The following is an 11,792-nucleotide window of genomic DNA, read 5'->3' as shown; positions in this document are numbered from 1 at the left end:
GCTGGCTTGTAGTTTTTTTCATTGTTGTTGCCTCCTTGTCTTGTTTTGGTATCAGGCTAATGCTGGTCTTATAGAATGTGTTAGGGAGAATTCCATTCTTTTTAATTTTTTGGGAATTTGAAGAGGCTTCATAATAGTTCTTCTTTATTTGTTTGGTAGAACTTGACAGTGAATCCATAAGATTCTGATTTTTTTCTTTTGTAGGAGATGTTTTATTACTGATTTAATCTTGCTACTTGTTATTGGTATGTTTGGGTTTTCTATTTCTTCTTGATTTAGTCTTGGTGGGTTGTGTGTTTCCAAGATTTTATCCATTTCCTCTATGTTTACCAATTTATTAGTGAATAGTTGTTATAAAAGTTTCAAATATCTTTTGTATTTCTGTGGTATCAGTTGTGATGTCTCTATTTTCATTTCTGATTGTGTTTATTTGGATTTTCTTTCTTATTTTCTTGGTTAATTATGCTAGTAGATTATCAGTTTTGTTTATCTTTTTGAAGAAACAACTTTTCATTTCGTTGACCCTTTGTATTGTTTTTTGTCTGTTTCATTTAGGTCTGCTCTGCTCTTCATTATTTCTTTCCATCTGCTACTTTGAGGATTGGTTTGTTTTTGCTTTTCTAGTTCCTTGAGGTGCATTGCTAAATTTTTTATTTAAAATATTTCCACCACTTTTTTGATGTAGGCATTTATTGCTGTAAAACTCCCTCTTACCACAGCTCTTGCTGTATCCCACATGTTTTGGCATGTCGTGTTTCCATTTCTACTGTTTTAAGAAATTTTTAAATTTCCATCTTAATTTCTTCATTGACCCAATAGTTATTCAAGAGCATATTTAATTTCCAAGTTTTTGTATGGTTTCCAAAGTTCCTCTTGGTATGGATTTCTAGTTTTATTCTATTGTGGACTGAGAAGAAAATCAATATGATTTTGAGTTCTCAAAATTTGTTGGGACTTGTTTTGTGGCCTAACAAATGATCTCTCTTGCAGAATGCTCCATGTGCTGATGAGAAGAATATGTATTCTACAATTACTGGGTAAAATGATTTGTACATTTCTACCCAAAGTCCTCCACTATTATTGTATTGGAGTACATGCCTCTTTTTACAGCTAGTAATATTTGGTTTATGAAACTGTGTGTTCAGTGTCGGGTGCATGTATATTCAGAATTTTTATGTCATTTTGCTGGATCAGTCCCTTTTTCATTATATAATAATCTTTATTTTTTTCTACTATTTTTAACTTAAAGTTTGTTTTATCTGATATAAGTATAGCAATTCCTGCTTGCTTTTGGTGTCCATTTGCATGGAATATCTTTTTTCATCTTTTTACTTTAAGTCTATATGTATCTGTACAGATAAAGAGCATTTCTTGTGGGTAGCATATAGTTGGATCATGTCTTTTAATCCATTCAGCTGGTCTGTATCTTAGAAGTGAAGAATCTAATCTGTTTATTTTCAAGGTTATTACTGATATGTGAGGTTTTTTTTTCCCTATCACACTGTTAATTTTTTTTCTGTATATTCTTTGTTCCTTTTTCTCTTATTACCATTTGTACCTTTTTCTCATTTACCGTTGGTGTTTGGAGGTTTTCTGTATTGGTATCATTTAGGTCCTTTCTCTTATTTGTGTGCTTGCTTTACCAGTGAATTTTATACTATTGTGTGTTTTCAGGTTAAGAATTGTTGTTTTTTTGCTTCCAGGTGTAAGACTTTCTTGAGCATTTTTTATAGGACTGGTCTAGTGGTAATGAATTCCTTCAACATTTGATTGTCTGGGTAAGGCATTTCTTCCCCTTCATTTTCAAAGAACAATTTTGCTGGATATAGCATCCTTGACTAGCAGTATTTTTTTTTTTTCAAAACTTTACATCAATTATCTCATTCTCTCCTAGCCGGTAAGGTTTCTGCTGAGAAATCTGCTCTTTTATTCTGATGAAGGGGTCCCCTTATAGGTGACTATACACTTTTGCTGTTTTTAGAATTCTCTCTTTGTCAGCCAGATTGATTACAGTGTACTGTGGAGAATGCTTTTTGAATTATATCTATTTGGGGATTGCTAAGCATCCTGTATCTAGATGTCTAAGTCTCTTGCTAGACTTGGAAGGTTTTCATCTATAATTTCATTCAATAGGTTTTCAAACATTTTTGTTTTCTCTCCACTTTCAGGGATACTGATAGTTTGAATATTTGGTTGCTTTATGATATCAATATATCAAGTAGGCTTTACTCATTCTTTTAAATTTCTTCTTTATGTTTGTCTGACTAGGTAATTTCAAAAGACCTATCTTCAAGTTCTAAGATTACTTCTTCTGCTTGATCCAGTTTTTTGTTTTCTATATTTCATTTAATACAGTTTTCAGTTTCAGAATTTCCATTTGGTGTTTTATTATGGGATGTCTTTGAAAAATTATTTCTTATTCACACCCTGAATTGCTTTTCTTAATTCTCTGTATTTTTATTTTTTGGTATTCTCTTGTATATCACTGAGTTTCTACGGTATCAAAATACTGAATTATTTTTCTGTGATTTTATTAATTCTTTTGATTGGATTCTATTGCTAGAAAATTATTGTGTTCCTTCGAAGGTGTCATATTTCCTTGCTTTTTCATGTTTCCTGTGTCTTTACATTGATATCTGTGTATCTGGTATAACAATTGCTTTTATCAACTTTTTGAATTTGCTTTTGAAGGGAGGGCCTTTTTCCTGAAGATGTATCTATGATGTTGGTTGGATAGGATATTTTGGCTTTGATTCTGAGTATGTACCGTAGTGTAGTCTTTGCAGGATTTTTTTTGGCTGTAAACATCACCAGTGGTATCCATGATTTCCTGCGTGGCTTGGGCTGCAGATGTTAGTTCACGCTGTGGTGAAGTTTTGCTGGGGCCTGGGATACCAATTAGGTCAATTTTTGAGCCCCAGACCTAGCAGTATTAGGCAGAGTATGCCTGTCGTTGGGCCCTTAGGGTGACATACATTAGTGCAGACGTTAGCAGGCCCATGCAGACTGATTTTTGGGTCTCCAGATGGCTTCCTTGGGTGCCAGAAACGGCAGTCGTGGGGCAGGTGGATAGGCATGTTCTTGGGCTCCTGGGCAGTGGGTTTGGTGTGGGAAATGACAATAACAGTGGAGGAACCATTTATTTGGGACCCAAGTGGTTTGTACTGGTGTTGACAACGGTTGCAATGGGTTGGGTGTGCCAGTCCCCAAACTCACAGATTGTGTGGGGTGGTGGAGAGGTATGGGTGTCATCTGTGTTGCTAGCGGTAAATTGAGTGGGCCCAACCCCCAACTCCAGGAGGAGTGTTCAGGTACCACCAGAAGGGAACTGGGCTGGGCCATCCCCAGGCACCTGGACAGTGTGCTCAGGAACGGGGTACATGTAGCCAGTTTGGGCTGTGACCTCAAGCTCCCTGGTGGTGCATAAAAATGCTGGCTTTGGTGTGCAGGTGTAGAGTGAGCCCCTTGTTGCCAGTGAAATGCTCAGGTAAAGGTGGCAGCAACTGCATTGTAGCCCTTCTACTAGGGAAGGCAACATTACTTTTCCTAGGAGCAGCTGTAACCAACTGAGGTGTGTGTCTTTGCTTATGCTTTGTCGCAAAGCAGTTCCCAGCTGCAGTGGTTATGGGCAGGGGAATTTGTCCTCAGAGCACATGAGAATGTATAGCTGCCTCTCTGCAGGGGGCAGTGGGGTGGGATTGCTGTTCATGGCTGCTGCCTCTGCCTGATTGCAGGGCAGGATGCAGTCTGCTATATGCTATTGCTGCCCAGGACTCAGGGGCTTGTGGGACCCAGCATGAACTCTTTCTTTGGAGCAATGCTTTCATAATTTTCAGAGAGCTCCCTACATTAGTCTTGGGGCCCATGAGAGTGGTGGGGCTTTCCCATGGTTAGAATTGTATGCAAAATTCGGTGTGTGGTGGGAATGTGGACCACTGGGTATCTCTCACATACCCTTTTTCTGTATTAAGATTTGGAGCAGATACCAGCTTAGCAGGCTGCCTCACTTCCTTCCCTTTTCTTGCTCTAGGTGTTTACTGTCACTTTTCTATTAAATTTCAGTGTTCTGTTTTGGATGATTTATTCAAAGTACAACTATATACTCACTATTTTGGTTCTTCTTAGTGGAGGAGGTGAATAAGAGATGCATCTAATCAGCCATTTTGAAGCCGTTCCCATTTGTTAAGTAGGGATCATAATAATGCCTACCTCATATGGTTCTTGTGAAGATTACATGTGTTAATACATGTAATGAATTGAGAATAGTATGCAGTAGATGGATAAGTGATCAGAAAGTATTAACTATGGTAATTTGGAAATTGGTGGTGAATGGAAAAGAGTTGAAAACTTCCTAAAACTTGATGGCAACCTATCTGTTAAAATTGGATAGCAAAACATCTGTAGTTTCACAGGCTTCTTTGTTTCTACTGAAAGGTACTAACAAAATGCAGCACCACAGTACGTTGTTAGTATTCATAGACACACAAAGTAGAGGATGGATTCAATATTTGGGAAAGTCTGAAAAAATCAGAGGCCTGAGTACTGGGTAATATAGTACTTCTATCATTTAAACATGAACCCATATAGGTTGTTGAATTGAGTGCCTTATGAATATTAATGTTCTAGAAAATTTAGGAAATATAATTTTAATTTTTTATGGAAACTCATTTTCTTGGTTTATTTTTGATCTGACATGAAGGAAGCAATTTTGTTCAAAAGATATGACAACAATAAGTGAAAAACAGAAAGACTTATTGATTAATTTAGACAACAAATAAAAATTTGAAGGTAATTAAAGTAAAATTGTGAAAGCTCTCTCTTTTACAATATAAGAGTCTCTAAATCCCAGTTTAATTTTTTTTCTCATGTAGAATATCCAGTTGCAATAAAAAGAGGAAATTTTCTAGTCTGTTTTTGCATATAAATTTTATGCTCTCTTTCCTGTACTTTAAATGTCATCAATTAAATCACTAGTCAATTAAATCTCTATCCTCAAAGCAAACATATATTTGTCTCAAATTTAACAGAATTTAAATTTTAAAATAATAAACCACATAGTAACAATTAAATATAAAAGAGTAATTTATTGTATTTTATTAGCAAAGTTGGCTAGAAAATGACTTTTTACGAAAGAAACTTCCATTAACAGCAAAAACTATTTTCTAAGTAAGATAGACCCCATGCTCTATTTAATGAGAAAAATTTTAATCGTAAATGGTTAGGCATTTTATAGCTAAGTATTTTTTATAAACATCACTTTTAATTCTTCGGGGTTTGGTATAATTGAAAAATATTTAAATAAAATAGTCCTTTATATCCATATTGGAAGAAGAGGCATAAACTCAAGAGCAAAAAGACAGGTATATTTCTAGTACTACTTAAAGTAATAGTCATTCACAATAGCAAAGACATGCAACCAACCTAAATATCCATCAATGGTGGACTAGATAAAGAAAATATGGTACATAAACTCCATAGAATACTACACAGCCATAAAAATGAATGAGATAATGTCCTTTGCAGTAATGAGGATGGCGCTGGGGTCCATTATCCTAAGCAAATTAACACAGAAACAGAAACTCAAATGCCACATGTTCCCACTTGTAAGTGGGAGCTAAACATTGAGTACACGTAACACAAAGGCGGGAACAATAGACACCAGGGCTTACTTGAGGGTGGAGGGTGAGAGGAGGGGGAGGATTGTAAAACTACCTCTTGGGCACTATGCTTATTACCTGGGTGATGAAATCATCCGTACAGCAAACCTCCACTACACCCAATTTACCCATGTAACAAACTTGCACATGTACATCCTAAACCTAAAATAAAAGTTGGAAAGAAAAATAAATTAAATAATAGTCATAACTGTTCTAAGACAAATTGTAACTGGGCTTACTTCACCCCCTAGCCCCACCCAGCCTCACAAATATGAAGGCTGGAAAGTTTTCCCTTTCCCAGCTTTCCTCTTATAGTCCCAGCTATAGCCACCCTATAACCTACTTTCCATATCATCTCATCATCATACTGACAAGATCTAAATGTTTTGAGTGTTAAATGTTTCTAGACTACACTAAAAACAAACAAACAAAAAAACATTTATCACAATTCCATCTGCTAAATATCTTTATCCTATATTTTATGTCTTCTCAATCCAGTTCTAACTTGGGCTCTATTTTGTGCATGCTTTTGAGTACAATGAATTATGTTTTCTGGAATGTTCTCTATAATGGTCTCCTCTCGTGGATTTATATTCCTTCCACTACCTTCCAGCTTTTTACTACTTTTTCTTTTGTAGAATGTTTTAATTGAATTCCAAGTTGCCTTGCAGCAAACCAAATCTTACTGTCTTCACTATTCTGTTAATCTCAATTAGATTTCTTGCTTCCTTGTCTGCTCCATCAACCATCAGTAAAAGACTTTTGTCTGTGACAGAACTCTCTTGTCAGCATCATCCTTTGATCCAGACCACTGCATTCCCTGCCCTGGGCTTTGTGCTTTAGAGAGTCTTGCTTTGGCCTTCTTTTGGGGGAAAGAATTCATGGGGAAAGTAGACATGTCAACTCAGATCCTGTGCACCCTTCTAGAACTTTCTAAACAACATTCAGGTACCTGGGACCCTGGCCTTCTCTGCTCAACCCAAGTTCCAGGGCCTGCACAGGTCTCTTCACTGAAACCATGCTCCCAAGGGTAAATGTAACCTATACCCTCAGGATGGCTGAGTAGTGACTGTTTGCAGGGATATGGACTATTTGGTCTGAGATATCCACAGGCACCTGTAGGAGGCCCCTTGCACTTGGGATGAAGACAGACTGAGGAGAGGTGGAGGGATGCAGGCACCCAGGCTCTCCCACAGGGCAAATCTCATTGCGGACTCCAAGAGGCACAAAACTTCTAATTTGGTCTGGCCTTCCAGGTTGTTATGAAGGAATACTTGTCAAAACAGGAGGCTAGAACAAATTTTATTTAACAATTTATTATTTTGATTTAAATCTTTTAAATATTTTAACATACGTCACCTGGTCCTCCCAGATCCTGCAGTCTGTCTCATGTTCCTATTTTCTTTCTTATTTATAGATTCTCCTCTTTTCATAATTTTTTTTCCTTCCTTTGCTCTGTGCTCTACAACAATAACCCCCAAGGCCATTACTTTTCTATCCCTTCTCTCTTGTTGTAATACACTAATTTCATCTTCTTTGTCCTGGAAACAGTTTGTGATAGATTTGCATCTTACCTGGCCAGGCCTGCAACACCAAGTCAGCTATTTCATACAATATGTAAACCTCAGGTTTAGACAAAAACACCCTTTCTATCAGTTCCTTCCAGGCTTCTGACTTGATGAAACCCCATTTGTACCTCCTCTCTTTGTTCCTTGTACAAATTATGTAAAATTGTTGATAGTTAGAATGTGAAGTTAAATAGCAGTACTCTTATATTTTCTGACTTAGAAAATCCCAACACTGCCGATGTGGGTAACAATTATTCTAATATAAGAAAAGACATAGCAATGTTAAATAATGCATGGGCTGCACAAATAATTTTATTTTGTTTTAAAAAAGTTTGTCCCTCTCTTCGCCCTTTCACAGTTTAATTTCTCAATTCGTATTTTAAAAAGTTGGGAACATATTCTAAAATCAACTACATAATTGAACATAAAACAATCCTCAGCAAATGCAAAATAACTGAAATCATACCAAACACACTCTCAGACCACAGTGCAATAAAAAATAGAAGTCTAGACTAAGAAAATTGCTCAAAACCATGCAATTGCATGGAAATTAAAAAACATGCTCCTAAATGACTTTTGGATAAATAATGAAATTAAGGCAGCAATCAAAACGTTTCTTGCAATGAATGGGAACAAAGACACAACATACCAGAATCTCCGGGACACAGCTAACACAGTGTTAAAAGGGAAATTCATAGCACTAAATGCCCACATCAAAAATTTAGAAAGATCTCAAATTAACAACCTAACATCACAACGGAAAGAATTAGAGAAGCAAGAACAAATCAACCCCAATGCTAGCAGAAGATAAGAAGTAACCAAAATCTGAGCTGAATTGAAGGAAACCAAGACACAAAAAGCCATTTAAGAGATCAACAAATCCTGGAATTGGTTTTTTGAAAAAATTAAGAGAGGCCACTGGCTAGACTAATACGAAAGAAAAGAGAAAAGATCCAAATAAATACAATTAGAAATGACAAAAGGAATGTTAACACTGATCCCACAGAAATAAAAATAACTATCAGAAACTGCTACGAACACGTTTATGCACACAAACTAGAAAACCTAGAAGAGGTGAATAAATTCCTGGACATATACAGCTTCCCAAGAGTGAACCAGAAAGAAATTGATTCCCTGAACAGACCAACAATGAGCCCTGAAATTGCATCGGTACTAAATAGCCTACCTCCCCAAACCAAAAAAATAATAATAATAATAAATAGCCTACCAACCAAGAAAACCCCAGGATCTGATGGATTTGCAGCTGAATCCTACCAGATGTACAAAGAAGACCTGGTGCCATTACTACTGAAACCATTCCAAAAAATTGAGGAAGAGGGACTACTCTCCAAGGCCAGCCTCATCCTGATACCAAAACCTGGCAGAGACACAACAAAAAAAGAAAACTTCAGGCCAATATCCTTGATGTACATCAATGCAAAAATCTTTAACAAAATACTTGCAAAACAAATCAAGTAGCACATTAAAAAGTTATTTCACTATGTTCAAGTAGGCTTCATCCCTGGGATGCAAGGTTGGTTCAACACACACAAATCAACAAATGTGATTCATCACCTAAACAGAACTAAAGACAAAAACCACATGATTATCTCAATAGACACAGAAACGGACTTTCAATAAAATTCAACACTATTTTATGCTAAAAACTCTCAATAAACTAGGTATTGAAGAAACATACCTCAAAATAATAAGAGCCATCTATGACAAACCCACAGACAACATTATACTGAATTGGCAAAAGCTAGAAGAATTCCTCTTGAAAACCAGCATAAGACAAGGATACCGTTTCTCAGCACTCCTATTCAACATAGTAATAGAATACCTAGTCAGAACAATCAGGCAAGAGAATGAAATAAAGGGCATTCAAATAGGAAGACAGGAAATCAAACTATCTCTGCAGATAACATGACTCTATATCTAGAACGTCCCATAATCTTAGCCCAAAATCTCCTTCAGTTGATAAACAACTTCATCAAAGCTTCAGGTTACAAAATCAATGTATGAACATCACTAACATTCCTGTACACTAACAACAGCCAAGCCAGGAGCCAAATAAAAAAGACAATCTCATTCACAATTGCTAAAAGAAAAGAATAAAATACCTAGAAATACAGCTAACCAGGGAGGTGAAAGATCTCTACAATGAGAATTACAAAACACTGCTCAAAGAAATCAGAGAAGACACAAACAAATGAAAAAACATCCCATGCTCATGGATAGAAAAAAATCAATATGATTAAAATGGCCACACTGCCCAAAGCAATTTACAGATTCACTGCTATTCCTGTCAAACTACCAATGGCATTCTTCACAGAACTAGAAAAATCTATTTTAAAATTCATATGGAACCCAAAAATAGCCTGAATAGCCAAAGCAATCCTAAGCAAAAAGACCAAAGCTGGAGGCATCACATTGCCCAACCTCAAACTATACTATGGGGCTACAATAAACAAAACAGCATGGTACTGGTACAAAAACAGGCACATAGACCAATGGAACAGAGTAGAGAGGCCAGAAATAAGGCCACACACGTATGATCTTTGACAAACCTGACAAAACAAGTGATAAGGAAAAGACTCACTATTCAATAAATAGTGCTCAGATAACTGGCTAGCAATATGGAGAAGATTGAAGCTGGACCCTTTCTTTACACCATATACAACAATCAACTCAAGATGGATTAAAAACCTAAGTCTTAAAACCCAAAACTATAAAAACCCTGGACGACAACCTAAGCAATGCCATCCTGGATGTAGGAACAGGCAAAGATTTCATGACAAAGACACCAAAAGCAATTGCAACAAAAGCAAAAATTGACAAGTAGGATCTAATTAACCTGAAGAGCTTCTGCACAGCAAAAGAAACTATCAACAGAGTAAACAGACAACCTACAGAATGGGAGAAAATATTTGCAAGCAATGCATCTGACAAAGGTCTAATATTCAGCATCTATAAGGAACTTGAACAAATTTACAAGAAAAAAAACAATCAACCCCATTAAAAAGTGGGCAAAGGACATAAACAGACACTTCTCAAAAGAAGACATGGCTGGGGGTGGTGGCTCACACCTATAATCCCAGCACTTTGGGAGGCTGAGGTGGGTGGATAACCTGAGGTCAGGAGTTTGAGACCAGCCTGACCAACATGGTGAAACCCTCTCTCCACTAGAAATACAAAATTAGCTGGGTGTGGTGGCTCATGCCTGTAATCTCAGCTACTCAGGAGGCTGAGGCAGGAGAATCATTTGAACCCAGGTGGCAGAGGTTGCACAGAGCCAAAATTGCACCATTGCACTCCAGCCTGGGCAACAAGAGGGAAACTCCATCTCAAAAAACAAACAAACAAACAAAGACAGACCAACAATCATATGGAAAAAAAGCTCAACATCACTGATTATTAGAGAAATGCAAATAAAAAGTATAATGAGATAGCATCTCACACCAGTAAGAATGGTTATTATTAAAAAGTCAAAAAATAACACATGCCGGCAAAGTTGCAGAGAAAAAGGAGCATTTTTACACTGTCAGTGGGAGTGTAAATTAGTTCAACTATTGTTGAAAGCAGTATGGTGATTCCTCAAAGAACTAAAAGCAGAAATACCATTTGACCCAGCAATCTTATTACTAGATATATACTTAGAGGAATATAAATAATTTTACCACAAAACACATGCATGTGAATGTTCATTACAGCACTATATATAATAGCAAAGACATACAATCAATCTAAATGTCCATCGATGACAGATTGGATAAAGAAAATGTGGTATATATACACCATGGAATACTATGCAGCCATAAAAAACAATAAGATCATGTCTTGTGGAAACATGGATGAAATTGGAGGCTATTATTCTTAGGAAACTAACACAGGAATAGAAAGTCAAATACCACGTGTTCTCACTTACAAGTGGGAACTAAATAATAAGAACTTATGAGCAAAAAGAAAGAAACAACATATACTAGTGTCTACTTGAGGGTGGAGGGTGGATGGTGGGAGGAGAGAGAGAAGCAGAAAAGATATCTATTGGGTTCTGGTCTTAATACCTGGATTATGAAAGTAATTTGTACAACAGACCCCCTGTGACATGAGTTTAGCTATGTAATAAACCTTCACATGTACCCCCGAACCTAAAATAAAAGTTAAAACAAATAAATATATACACACAAAACATTTTTTAAAAACAGAGAAAAAAATTTGCCACGAGTTTTGGTACTATTAGTACAAAATATGTAATATTTTAAAACTATACTTCATAAAAGAGGCATTTAATTTTTAAAGCAAATGAAAATTGTCTTTGCACTGTTTCTTGCAGAGATCATCACAGAGTCCTGAGGAGACATGGCCAGTTTTGTCTTTATATTTCTTCCCCAGAATATTACAGATATCCATATATAAAAATCTGAAATGTAATTAGTTGCTAATAGGAACTTAAATCTCTATAAGGCCATACTTTGTTGTTTCTTTATCTGTAATGCTAGGGTCACATCTCCAGCAGCTGTGGTTCCAGGGTACTGGGATAACCCAGGACTGACTCACAGAATCT

This window comes from Rhinopithecus roxellana, chromosome 9 (genome assembly GCF_007565055.1).
Source record: "Rhinopithecus roxellana isolate Shanxi Qingling chromosome 9, ASM756505v1, whole genome shotgun sequence".
Classification (NCBI taxonomy): Eukaryota; Metazoa; Chordata; class Mammalia; order Primates; family Cercopithecidae; genus Rhinopithecus; species Rhinopithecus roxellana.
This window is presented reverse-complemented; position numbering follows the sequence as displayed.